Raw genomic sequence first — 14,847 nt, forward strand, 5'->3', positions numbered from 1 at the left:
TCTCACCCTGAGTAGAGAGTCAATCAATGTTGAGTTCTTTTCTCTCCAAAGAACCCAGGGGGCTTCTGAAGGAATAAGTAGAACGTTTGAGGTAAATGAATAATCCATATTTAAAATTCCAAGAGGCTGTAATATTCTGTAATAAGATTAATTTAAGGCAGAGAAATATGTCCTTGATTTTTTTTAAGTGAAATGAGCATTATTTCCAACAGTGCATTATTAGATTCCATACCTTTCCTTCCCAGAAAAGTAGCAATTTGAAACAAATGAAATCCTGGGAAAAAACTTGCCATGTGAAAGGATAGATGAGAGTGTGTTTTCCTTTCAGGGTAATTTTTGATTTCTCTTTAGCCATGAAAACAAAAAATCTATTCAGGCAGACATTTTTCTAAGCTCATCATGTTGAGAAAAGCCCCAACTGTGGTACACAAGTTTGCATATTTACTCTTCCCTGATGACTTACGGCTTTTACATGATAACTCAGTGGATGTGTGGGATATTAAATGACTTTCTTTTTTGTGAGTACAGTGAACTCTATTGATGGTTCATGACAAAGTAGGGTTCCCTAAGCCACTCCCCTTCTTCAGAGGGTCTGGGGTAGGAACTGTTGAGGCCAGGAGATTCTCAGTGTGTTGGGGAACAACTTGGGGCAAGGACTCTGAAGCAGCTGCGTGCCTCTCTTCCTCTTGCTGGGGCTGGTGGTCCAGGGGGCTCTTAATCTTTGGAGGCCATCTGTACCATAAGGTCCACCACCCTGTTGTTATAGCCAAATTCATTGTCATACCAGAAAATGAGCTTGACAAAGTGGTCACTGAGGGCAATGCCAGCCCCAGAATCAAAGGTGAAGGAGTGGATGTCACTATTAAAGTTGTAGGAAATAACCTGGTCCTCAGTATAATCCAGGATGCCCTTGAGGGAGCCCTCTAATGCCTCTTTCTCTATCTTCTTGATGTCATTGTATTTGACAGCTTTCTCCAGGTGACAGCTCAGATCTATGACTGACACATTGAGGGAGGGGACACAGAAGGTCATGCCAGTGAACCTTTCATTCTGTTCAGGGATGATCTTGCGCACAGCCTTGGCAATGCCAATAGAAGCAGGGATGGTGTTCTGGGAAGCCCCTTGGCCACTAGCCACAGCTTCCCAGAGGGACCATCCACAATCTCCTGGGTGGCAGTGATGGCATGGACTGTGGTCATGAGTCCCTCTGTGATGCCAAAGTTGTCATGGATGACCTTGACTTGGGGGGGTCAAGCAGTTGATAGTGCAGGAGGCATTGTTGACAATCTTAAGGGAGTTGTCATACTTGTCATGTTTCATACCTACGACAAACATAGGGGCACCTGCAGAAGGGACAGAGATGATGACTCTCTTGGCTTTACCCTTCAAGTGAGCCCCAGCCTTCTCCAAGGTAGTGAAGACACCAGTGGAATCAGTGGATTCCACATTTAGTACCAGCATCATCTACTTGGTGTTATGACCTTGCTCCTGGAAGATGGAGATAGGCTTTCCATTAATGACAAAGTTCCTTTTCTCATCTTTGACTGAGCCTTTGAACTTTCCATGGGTAGAATAATACTGGAACTTATAGAATACATAGTTGAGATCAATTAAGAGGTCATTGATGGTGACAATATCCGCTTGGTCAGAGTTAAAAGCAGCCCTGGTGACCAGGTGCCCAATATGGGCAAATCCACTCACTCCGACCTTCACCCTCATGTCTCAGGGTCACAGCGGGCACTACACATGGCTGCTTGTCAAATGGGAGGAGCAGAGAGTCTGAATAACTTTCATGGGGGCCCTATCAACTCTCAGTGACGAAGATTCCTATGTCAACCAAAAATACATTTACCACTGAAACATAGAAATGTTCTTTCTAGATCTCTCCCAACCCCACCAAATATATTGTCTGTAAACTTGAAAGAAATATATCTAAACACCTTGGTCTATTAAAATAGCAGGGGGGATGTTTGAAATCAGACCATTGTTGTGCTTATGGAATTCTTGGTAGAGGATTTATGAGACTTCAGTCAACATTGCTGTTTTTATCATTCCCCACACACCAGCCTACCCTGGGAAACATTTCTTTCACTACCCTTTAGAAACTCTGAACACTTTTAGAGACATAAGGAAGGATGGGGTTTCTCTCTTCCAGACCTACAGGACAGTTTTAGTTGGAGTCAGAGTTGCCTGTGTTTATATCCTGCCTCTACCATGTGGGCAATTTAATTTACTTAATCTTCTTTGGTGGTTCAATTTCCTCATCTGTAAAATGAAAATTAAAATTACTCCTGTTGTGAAGATTATAGGAGTTACTATACAAAAAGGGCTTACAGTAGTGCTGGCATGCGGTAGGGATGATGTAATTATTTGCTATCATTATTATGTCAGTAACATCTTTCCTGGTTTATTATCCCTTCCTATTGTTTGAGTCTGGATACTTCTGTGGTTACAAGTTTGTCAGATTCTTTTCTTTTGCCTTTTCACCTTTCATCCATTGTTAGAAACTTCGATTCAAAACTGGGAAAAAAAGAGTAAACTCTTTAATAAAAGCAGTTCATCAGACAAAAAGAAATTTCTAAGCTATTTCTTCAGCTTTTGTGTGTCCTATGTTTTCCTTTGGGCAGCAAACTCATTTCAAAATTGTAAAAAGAGTTGTGAAGCTCTGGTCTTGCATCAGAATGATTTTGATGCATCCAATTTGCATGTTGAAAGTCATCTTTCTAGAAACACAAAACTGGCAGTTGGGGAAAATAACCATTTCTTCAATTCAGTGTCAGTAAAGAATTTCCTGCAGCAGGAATGAAAGACAAGCTCAGCGGATGCATCTGATAAGAAAGTAAAAATAATCAGATTTTGTTTATAATGGAATTCACAATGTGTTGGGCACCTTTGGGGCATCATCATGTTCTTTTCATTAGTTTCTCTTATGTGTTCTGTTGTCCTTCATTAAGCTGTCTCATCTCTCTCTTTCTGGAGAATCAAACCAAGAATTTAAATTTCCAGGGCACATCAATAAGCTACCTGTTGTTGCTGTGTGAAGGCAGATTGGAAAAATAATAAAAAGAAAAAGAAATGAAACATTTAAAGATATTGGGATGTTGTAAATCGGATTGAGTATTTGCCTTTAAAAGTTAATGTCTTAGAATGCAAATGACTTAAATGACAAGTATTCCAGACGGCTTATTAGGATACATTAAGAGGGGTACTAGACATGTTGTTGAAGAGAATTGTGACTTCCCTTGCCCCCTCACCCCAAAAAGTGACCTTGGAGAAAATGATATGTCCCTGAAGTATCCATTATGAGGCAGCCTGTGACCTTTAATAGTATATAGCCAAAATACTTAATAGCTGTAAAAAAACTTCCAGTTTGGCATCTGTGTTTGAAAAGCTAAATGGGGGTGGAAGTAGGGGCTGTCATAGATTAAGAGCGGGTGGACTATGTTTTAGGAACGCTCTCATATTTAAAGACTATTAGAATAAAATAATCTATTTTGGAAAAAACCCACAAACATTGGCCCCATGAGTCTGATGGAAGGCAAACATGTTTCTGTTCTTATATTCACTGATTCCTTAGGTTTAGGATGGAAGCAGAAAAATGGATATACAGTCTTGTTGCCATTGGGTGTAATTCTTGTGGCCTTTTCACATCTTTATGAATGTAAATGCAAAAGAGGAGGAGACCAAGTACCTATTTTGGGATAACATTAAAAAATATCTGCCTCTTTCATCTTCGCCACCTCTTTTCTTTCATCTTCACCGCCAAATCCTAATCAACTTTCCTCTTGGTTCTGATAAAGCTCCTATGTCAGCCTCTTGCATGTCCTTTCTCTTAGGTCAGCAAAGATAATTGCTCTCTCTTGCAGGTCATTTTGACCATGCCATTCCTCTTTATTTGAGTACTGGCATGTAATCAAATAGATTTGAGATTTGCCTCTCAACTGCTATTTCAACAGGGAAAAATTTCAGGCTTATTTTTAAAAACCTGAAAAATATACTAAATCATAAAAAAAGGAGAAAGATACAAACTTAAATTCTTCAAAATTCCTAAACTGGTCCTAATATTAGTGTGTGTGTGTGCGTGCGCGCGTGCATGTGAGTTTGTGTATGTTCTATCTATTAATGTGTAACAAAATATCCCAAAACTTAGTGGCTTAAAGAACATCTGCTTTATCATAACTTGTGATTTTGTGGGTCAGGAATTTGGGCAGATCCTGCTTGGGTGATTCTTCTGCTCCCTGTAGTGTTGACTGGGGTCACTTATAGTATTTAACTAGACCTGTGGGGATTCCAAGATAATTTCACTCACATGCTTGGTATCTTGACCACTATGGCTCCACTGGACCTTCTCCCTCACCAGGTAGTCTGAGAGTCTTCACATGGTCTCTCCAGAAGGTAATTGGAATTCTTACATGATGGCCCAGGGCTCCAGGAATGAAAGTTCTCAGAGATAGAAAGTGGAAGCTGCTAGTCTTAGAGGGGAGGAAACTGGTACGGTGTCACTTCTGCTGTATCACAGCAGTCTGTCCAAATCCTCAGGGAAGAGTGTCAAAGAATTTGTGGCCATCTTTAATCTGCTACTGTTTAGTCACAAATTATTTATATTCCTCTCACATGCAAAATAATCCAGTTTAGATCACCAAAATCTCATCCCATTACATCAGGGGTTGCCAAGCTATGGCCCACCACCTATTTTCATAAACAAAGTTTTATTGGGACACAGTCATGCCATGAATTTGTAGATGATCTATGACTGCTTTCCTGCTATAAAGACAGTGTTCAGTAGTTGTAGCAAAGTCTTTACAGCCTGCAAACCTAGGATTTGCTACTATCTGGCCAACCCCTGCTATCAGCTCCAAGGTCAGGTGCAGGTGCAACTCCTTAAGTGTGGATCCTCAAGTACAGTTACTTTCTATTTGAAGACCAACTACCTCTAGAAATGTTATCATTGCCATATATCCCCAATGTACAATGTTGGCTCAGAGATAAGATCTCCCCAATAGACATTCACATTCAAAAAGGAATATGCTGTCACTAGATCATAGACATTCTAAAATCCACTGACTACATATTGCTGCTCTGTGATCATGGCCCAGTTCTACTTCATGGGGAGGTTTTCTCACAGCTCTTGACTCTGCTTTCTAGGCTTTTAGTTTGATCAAAATTATCCTTTCTTTTCTATGTATCCCATGTTTGAAGCTGAGTAGCTTTCTCAACCTGCTTCCTTCTCATAGAAGGTTAAGATCCAAAGTTATCTTTTTATTTATTGATTTATTAAAATATTTAATTTATTTATTTTTAGAGACAAGAGAATATAGGGAGAAAGGGAGGGAGAGAAACATTGATAGGTTGCCTTGCATAAATGCCTGGACCAGGGACTGAACCTGCTACCCCAGGCATGAGCCCTGACTGGGAACTGAACCAGTGGCCTTTCACCTTGCAGGACAATGCCCAACCAACTGAGCCGCACTGATCAGGGAAAAGTTCACTTTTTATTTGGAAGTGTCTCTTTCCTGTTCAGTCCAAGCAAATAAAATTATTTTATAAACTTCTTGAATTTCTTAGATATTAATTTAGGATAAACTGCTTTGGGCAAAACCACACCAATATTTTCTTTCTTAGTCTCTTCCTCTACCTTTGACTTTCTCTGAGACTGCTATAGGACAATGCCCTTAGGATTCTAAAAAGCCCTAATGCTTAACTGAGAAGTTCTTTGAAGCATGTCTTCAAGATTCTTAGAACTCCTCCTAGACATACTCAAATATTTCTCAGATCTTAACAAATGGTCTTATAGCTATGCCTTGAAATCTTTATCCTGAAGTCATCCTTTACTGGTAGTGTCCTAGGTTTGATCTTTGCCTTGAAGCTATGTCCTTGAGGATATTATGCTGGGAGAGACTGGGGATATTAAACAATTATTATTTTCAAACCATGTGAGTCCTGGCTTGCTCATATTTTTTCTAATTTCTGCTTGAAAAGTTAATAGTTCTTTCAAAAGTTCATCTACCATTCTCTAGCTGGGTGGCTCAGTTGGTTGGAGCATTTTCCCATACATCAAAATGTTGTGGGTTGAATCCCAGGTCTGAGCACAAATCTAGGTTGTGAATTCAACCATGGGAGACAACATATTGATGGTTCTCTCTTTTTCTCTCACTCTTGTTCTCTCTTTCTAAAATTCTCGGGTAAGGATTAAAAATAAAATAAAATAAAATAAAATAAAATAAAATAAAATAAAATAAAACAAAATAAAATAAAATAAAAGTGCGTCTGTTTTTTCTAGTATGTTGTCATAGCTACCTGGAAGCAAGTAGGTACTTTCTACGCTCTGTCTGGCAGTCTCCTCAGTCAGATCTGTGACTTCATTAAGACATCCTTTCTGTGTTCCATATGACCACAGGTATCAATCAGTTCTGCAAAATTTTCCACCACTATATAATATTTTCCTCACCTCCTTTAAACTCTCACCAACCATGTTTCTAGGCCCATTGAGTTTCTGCTTGTTGCCTAGTTCCAGGGCCAATGACACTTATCTTACATTTTTGTTAGATCGGCAACACACTGCCATCTACTAAATTTCTTATATATCTTCTACACATAATGCATAATCACTGACATCGTTACCTTTTACCTGTCTTTTCCCACAACTTGATATACTCTACTGCACACACACACACAAAATAAATAAATAAAAATTACCCTTCCTCGTTCTCTCTCTGGGTCTTCTGCGGCAGAGACCATGTGTTCTAAATATTCTGACTGAGCTAAGATTTGTGTGTTAAAGAATCCCTAAGTCAAATAAAATTGTTTACACCTAAATTATTCCCTAGGATTGCTTTATTCAATCTCTTTTAATGCTGCAACTTGACAGGAAAAAAATTGAAAGAGAAAAACAAAAGGAAATTAAATCTAAGGACAAGAGAAAGGTCACAAGCAGCTACCTCTTTATCTTTGGTCTACTTTATGTAATACTTTGAGAAGTGTTTGGTAGTTAAGTATATCATGATAAATAACCATAGCATGGATTCTCGCCTTTTTTTTTTGGTTCTACACTACATATTAGTAAGTAAATATAGGCTATGTGTCCAAAGAACTAGTTGTTACTGGGTTGCAAATACTATTTTATCTTTCTCTCTCTCTCTCTTTTTTTTCAGTTAACTGTCTCAATCCACTATGACAATTTTTCTGAGACCTATGAGAGTAGTGTTTCTTGAGGAAGGTATAGGGTGGAGATGGTAGGGAAGACAGAAGTGAAAGGAAGTAGGAGGGGTCTATATCAGAAAAGCATATCATCTGAAAAACTTTTTCCAAGAAAATGCATACTTAGGCATCTCCAATAAGAATCACTACAATAGACTGGGGAGGTGGTTGTTTTTTTTCAAGGGCCCTTCATAATTTGGTAGATAGGGTGACAGTATCTTCTTCAATAGCTGGGCTTTTAATTGTTTGACTAAACAGTTCCACCTGCTTCAAAATATTTCAGCTTATGTTTGGGCCCTGGATTTGTGATCAGAATGACTTTCTGTACAGAACTTTCTACCTCTATGGGGTCCTCAATTTAGCACCCTACATTACAGAGGAATTTCAAATACCATAATAGATGCGAATGACCTGAAAACTCTAAAGAGCCTTGAGAATCATTTCAAAGGGTCTTTCAAGGGCTTTCCTATGGAAGAAGGATTATCTGTAATGTCTGTGTTCTCACAGGTGGCATGATTTAAATGGACCTACATCAATTTCACTTTCAGCTGTAGCCCCAAGCATTCGTGGCCAGCTGCTCTGCACTTGGGAGTGAGGTATTAAACCATCATGAAAGACTTCTGAGAAGATGTTCAAAATCCAGTCAGGCAGCTGTTAGCTCCTCTACTTCACTAATGGTAGAGAAAGGTGGAGTTGTAGTCTTAAAGATGACCTCTTTTTTTTTTTGGCAGGGTTCTTAGTGAGTTTTGAGTCTCTCTTTCCCTAGTGACGTGGAGCAGGCATAAAGAGAGTGCTTTTCTCTTCTCAAATCAAGGAAAGGCACTTCCGGGGAACCCTGTGGAGAGCTAGACATAATTCTCTTATAGCTGATGTCTGACTATTCCTGAAAAATATCTACTCAGCTGAAGACTAGGGCCATCTGGCCAAGATTGGAGAAAAGAGAGGTAAATACAGTGGCAGTAACCTCATAAATTGGAATTTAATGGTTTCTGACCAGACCATTGCACTTGCACAACCAGAGTTTGTCCAGCTAAGGGTGCAGGAATGTGTCTCGGGGCTTAAGAAGGTCGCCCAGGGAGAATCAGGAGAGTGCTATAGTGGATCTTGTCCAAGAGACTCTCAGGGGAGTGATGCAGGGGTGTTCCTTCAACTGCATAGAGGCTAATCGGACAGTAGAGAGAGGTCAGCTTTCATCCTGTTCAGGAAACTACAGTGAGAGAATTAGTGATGGTGGGATGTAAAGGGGCTTCAAAGAATCTTCAAAGTATGTTATGAGAGAAAAGCCCAGCTCTAAACATCTGCCAGGCTGACACAGCACCAAGTTTATAGTAGTATGACCTGGAGGAGGCGGGGTAGCCTAGTGAATGGCTGGGAGGATGAGAAGGGCCAGGTGAGGATGGGGAGAACATGGTGCACCCAATATCCCCTCTTCCCATTGCAAGCTGCCAGCCCAAAGCAGGACAGACTGTGGGCAGGCATTGAAGGTAAGAGGAGAAAAGCTTCCACTCTCTCAATAAAGCTGTAAGTTCATTTTTATTATATCTGTACGGATACATATATACATATACACTCATATAATAAGAATACCGTAATTCATAAAAATAATGTTTTAATGTTTTAAATATTTAATTGTGGGAGAATAAAGAGAAAATTCATGGAGATTTTCTAAGTGTTTAGAGGGGCAGGAAAAGAAAAGGACCAGCCGCTCAGAATAGGCTTAAATGGGCAAATGGGGGAAAAGAATACAGTTATTTTATGTTACACCTTAAGCATTTCACTTGTTCAATATAATGATTGTGCTGAGGGTGGTATTAGGACATATGGCGAAAGTTTTATGATTTATTACTGAGAAGATTTTTATAAGAATGAGAGATGTCCAATAGAAGAGATTTCTTTGACTTTATAAAATCTGGTGGTGAGTATGAAATTAAAGCTCAAGAAGACATTTTATATAATAAGCTTGTTCACTAACAGTGCTTGTCAGTTCTTTCTTCCTCACCTTATTTTGTAAGGAACTGTTGGCCAATATAAAGTCCCACATTATTCTACACTATTCTTTGGTCCTACCTCCACAGATAACATATCAGTTTAGCTACTAACGTGTTTCTCTAGCTTTCATGAATGTAGGCAAAAGTTGGAAGCCGTATCTCATTTCAGAAAACCCACTAATTCTTTGAGGGAGTGAAATCATCCATGGATAATGAGGACAGAACCATTTCTCCTGCTATGGGCCACATTTCAGTTCCCAGAGATCACCTGATAAACCCTCACCTAATACATGTGGACAGTGGACATAACAGCCTTTTCATATGGCACAACTTCCCAGAGTCAGTGTCAAGGTAACATACTCATCAGCGTCAGAAACTGGTGACATATAATGTAGGAAATAACCATTCAGGGACTGTGAGAAGTCTCTTATTTTGAAAAGTTCTTCTCTGTTGCTATTTCTGGACACTGAATACTGTAAAACGTTTTCTAGCTGAACTCAGCTTATTACCTGTAAAAAAAAAAAAGTCAAGGAGTAGAAAAAGAGATGCAGAATTTAGTTTCCTTTTTTTTGGATCATCCTGAGCTTTCTGGAAATGGTCTTAAGGCTTTTCCTTTAATTACATGTCAGCTTTCTTCAAATGAAGGAAAAGTTGTGCTGATGTTAAAAATCAATATGGGTACCACATTTTCTTCTATAGTATTCTTAGCCTCTGGTGTTGCAGTTTATAACGAGGCCTTGGGAAAAAAACCAAAAGAACTGCAGGAAAATTATTATTCCTTAGTTTTGAAATAGCCCTGTCTTACTAATGTCTTCACAAAAATAAACACAAGTGTCCTTGTTCTCTAATGTTGCAGTCTTTAATTAAAAACTCCACCCTAGTAGATGCATTTTTAGGGCACCTGCCCAACCCACAGCCCTTTTCCCCTGAGAGCTGCACTATCCACACCTGCCTACAATGTTTGTACACAACTTTTGCCCTTTGGCCACAGCAGACTGAACCAGATGTAAACTTTTAACTGAGCTGGGTCAATTTAGTCTTTTTTACTGGAAATGTGGAATTGGACTTCAGAAATGTTAATTTGTTTCGTTGTCTTGCCTGAGGTGACACAAATTCCCAAACAGAGGCTGCTGCTGGAGGCGGGGTGGTGGCCCTTCACTGAATCACACTGATTTTCAGAGAAAGAGAAGAATGAAGCCAACATGCTGAGCCATAGAGAGACGAGGCATGAATGGAGGCAGTGAGAGCAAGAGAGGGTGAGAGAGGCTAGGAGAGCAGCTGTGTCAGTCTCTGATGGGCTCCCTCTTTCTGGTCCCAGTCCTTTGTGATGCCAACAGCAGGCCTTTGATTCCATAACACATCTCAATGTCCTCATAACATTTTGGACTTTTTTGCTCATTGGAGTAAGTGGGTTTCTGTTATTGGCAACCAAAAAGTAAAATGTACTGAGCTATCCAATTATGAAACTAAATCTTGACAGCTCAACAAATTCTTTGGTTTTCGTTGCCAATGGCTGATCTCTTAGAAGTGGGTTTCTGATGCCAATTTGGTCATCTCAAAAGACGTACTGTTTATATTCTCCAAATTTTTATACCTTTGTCTTAAAACCCCTGTAGAGAACACTCACTTATTATAATTCTAGCAAAAATGACCTTCTCAAGAATATGTCACTAGTCAGTATTGACGCCTATTGCTGATACAGAAGAGTATGTCTCTGTCATCACCACAGAAGTCAGAGAGAGGAAAATTCAAACATCATGTCTTCTACTTACTGTCTATGGGATTTATGGTAAATTAAAACCTCTAAGATTCAATTCCTGCCTATGTAATATGGGCACGAGATTTTAACATCAGTTCTAGATTAATCAAATTTGAGAAGAAAATCTCTAACCATGGTAATAACAACTCTGGATTATCTAAAAACATGATACTTGGTTTATAGATTGAGGCCAAGACTGCTGTAAGAGCACCAATGTGCATTCTCCCCTTCCTCCCTTAAAATACAAGGTCGTTGATGTTACTAGGCCATGGATACCAGCTGAAGACCACATTTCCCGGCCTCTTCTAATAACCACATTACTCTTACATAGTCCTTTGTATGAGCCAGGCACTCTTTCAGGTAGTTTACATATTATTTCCATTAATAATCATAACAATTTTATGAGACGGGTTAATCTTCATAAGAATTTCATGAGATTGGCACCATTGTTTTTCTAACTTTACAGATGAAGAAACAAAGGCCTAGGGCAGTCCAGCAATAAGGCAGAGTCAGCATTCAAAGTCAGGCAGTGGGGCTCTGCAGCCTGTGTCTTCATCCCTGTGTTATGGTGTCACTGTAGCAAGATGATTGGGATGTTATAACCCCTGCCTTACAGTTAGACGCAGAGCAAAATCTGAGCCTGCAGAGAAGATGAAAAGAAGAATCCCCTAGGTCACCTAAAGATAAAAAATTACTTATGTTTCAATGTTTGTTTTTTTAAAGTTATTTTAATTGTATTTTTTCCATTACCATTTATCCCCCTTACACCCTCCTCTTCCCACCCCCTGCAATCACCACACTGTTGTCATGTCCATGAGTCCTTTTTCCTTTTTGCTCGATCCCTCCAACCCCCTCCCGTCCCCCAGCCATAGCTGTCATCCTGCTCTCTCTATATAAGCCTCTCTCTATTGGGTTAGTTCGTTAGTTCATTTTGTTCATTAGAGTCCACATATGAGTGAAACCATATGATATTTGTCTTTCTCTGACTGGCTTATTGCACTTAGCATAGTGTTCTTCACGTCCATCCATATTGTTGCAAAGGGTAAAATTTTCTTCTTTTTTATGGCTGGGTAGTATTCCATCGTGTAAATGTTCCATAGTTGTTTTATCCAGTTATCTAGTGATACTTGGGCTGCTTCCATATTTTGGCAATTGTAAATAATGCTGAAATGAACGTAGGGGTGCTTATGTTCTTTTGAATTAGTGTTTTGGGTTTCTTTGGATATAGTCCCAGAAGTGGAAAACACAGCGTTGGGCATTGTGTTTCAATTCACCCTTTAAAATGGAAAGACTTTAAAAGTTATTTCTAAGAGTTTTAATTTCTTCAACTAATATATATTAAGCTCCCACTATATTTCAGGCCTTGTACTAGTCCCTAGCTATATACTGGTTAATAACAATGAAAAAGAGTTTGTCTTGCTTGAACTGGGGAGATGGGTCAGATAATAATAAACTTGAAAAAATTGTTTTACTTACATGAATATCTGGTGAAATATTTTAAAGTTTTGTGAATTGTAGGAAGTTTCTTTAACCACGCCAGGTCCATCCATTATGTCAAGAGGGGCCTTCAATCACTGTGACAAATAAAAATGTCCTTCTTAGGGAATAACCCACCCCCTTGGGAGCCACTGGAGCAGAGTATTATGAGTAATCTAGAGAAATGCTCATGGTGAGGTTGGGCGGGTGGTCAGTGGCATCCAAGAAGTCTATAACCCAGTGGGTGCTCGAAGGGCTGAGGGTTCCTTTCATAGGATCTAGTGGGTCTTTAGTTTTTAACCTTTAACTTTTTAGTCCTTTGGTTATGACTATTTCTTATAAATGGCATAATTTTACTAAATCCTTTTTAGGTTCAATTTAAGAGACATTTCCTAACACGTGCAAGAGATTGCAAAGCATTACTGTAAACCCACCAGCCAGAGCAGTGCTAGCGAACAGTGGTTCTCGAAGGATACCTGATAAGTGAATAAATAGACTACTCTTTTAGTCTTCTTCAGTGTTTTAAAGTTATATATCTTCCTTTTTCATTTCATTTTCATTTTACATTTTTCTAAAACTATAACATTTTCTGTAGTTGTTAAAATCAAGAATAAAATGGTTTATTCTGAAGCCTCTTTGATTAAGAGTATTTCTATTATTCCCTATTACTTCTCAGCCTTTGTTTATAAAATCTTGAGGTTTAGATCAATATTAGTACTAAGACTTTTCCCCCCATTAAGAAACCTTCTCTTTTTGACACTTGCCTCTAGTTTTATAACTAGGTTTACAGTTATTTAGGTATTTTATTTTAATTAGTCTGCATGTTCATTGTCTATTCTTTTATGCCAACTTTCCTGTTCTTGACCTGTTAATTATATTTCTTCTCTCTGCCTTCAAATAATTTTTCAAGTAGAATATTGGGGTATTTTTTTTCCTAAAGACCTTGTATTTGATCACCTTCAGTGACCACTTTGGTAAGTGTTGAATTCTTGGGTTACAACCCTTGAATAATTAGCTCCTGAATAACTTAGAGTTGATTTAAATAAATTAGCATTTTAAAGAATACCATTTTCAAGAACACTGTTCTTTATATTGTTTTAAAATGTAAAATTTTAAAAAAGAAGAGATTAATTTTTCAGCTTTTATGTGGAGAAATTTCTTAGTTGCCAATTATGGAATAGATCCTTTCCTTCATCCCACCTTTAGAGACTCAGATTATATATAGTCATATATATATATATATATATATATAAAATCTGAGTTTCTAACAGAGAGTTAGTCACTCATTTATTTTTTCATTTATTCAAACAAGAATACAGAGGTATATGATTCATTCAGCTTTCATTGAGCAGTTACAGTTTTAGCTCATAAACACAACTCTAAAGAAGAGGAAGTCATGCTTTTTTACATTTGAGGAAGTTACTATCTTGTTGGAGAAACAAGAAACCATAAAAATATGTGGGAAGCAAGTTACAAGGCAGTGTATAATCTAATATTACATATAAGGCAGGTTTGTAAAACATAAGACAGATGTTACATGCCACAAATAAGAAAGTTTTAGTGACATATGTGTATGTCTACATATATGTACAGATATAGTCATGTATCACTTAGCAATGGGGATATGTTCTCAGAAATGCATCATTAGGTGATTTCTTCTTTATGTGAACATATTCGGGTGCACTTACACAAAACTAAGTGGTATAGATTACTACATACCTAGGTCATATGGTAGAGTCTATTACTCCTAGACTACAAACCTGTACAGCATGTTAGTGCACTGAATATTGCAGGCAGTTGTAACACAGGGTATTTGTGTATCTAAACATATCTAAACATAGAAAAGGCACAGTAAAAATACAGCCAATATAAAAGATAAATTATGTGTATGTGTCCGCACCTGAGCTGGGGTTGGGGAGGCATGGAGTGGGGGGAAGTAGAAATCAGGGGGAGGGGGGGAGGAGGGAAAGAGGGAAAGAAAAGAAGGAGATAGAAAGGGAGAAGAGAGATGGAAAGAGAACCAGAAGTAAAGCAGAGAAATAATAAAAGGCAGGGGGCAGGAGAGAGAGGGTGAGAGAAGAGAGAGAGTGAGAGAGGAGGGAGGGAGGAAAGTAGGGAGGAAGGAGGGATGGGATAGGAGGAATAAAAAGAAATATGATCTCACTTATACTGGAATCTAATGAGCAAAATAAACTGATGAACAAAATAGAAACAGAGTCATGGCTACATGGAACAGACTGGCAGCGTCAGAGGGGAGGGGGAGGAAGAAACAGGATGAAAGAAGGTGAAGGGATTAACCAAAGGGCATATATGCATTACTCAAAACACAGACAACAGTGTGGTGATCGCCAGAGGTAAGGGGGGCTGGGGGCTGGGTGGAAGTGGGCAAATAATGGGGGAATAATGGGGACTCTGTAATAGCCAACA

General features: G+C 38.8%; 1 pseudogene; it reads right to left on the reverse strand.

Moving 5' to 3' along the window:
• Positions 1–694: 694 nt before the first annotated feature.
• Positions 695–1,719, reverse strand: LOC129066842 (glyceraldehyde-3-phosphate dehydrogenase-like; annotated as a pseudogene).
• Positions 1,720–14,847: the final 13,128 nt, after the last annotated feature.

Source organism: Pteronotus mesoamericanus, unplaced genomic scaffold (genome assembly GCF_021234165.1).
Source record: "Pteronotus mesoamericanus isolate MK-2021 breed Mesoamerican mustached bat unplaced genomic scaffold, CSHL_Meso_final contig_20, whole genome shotgun sequence".
Lineage (NCBI taxonomy): Eukaryota > Metazoa > Chordata > Mammalia > Chiroptera > Mormoopidae > Pteronotus > Pteronotus mesoamericanus.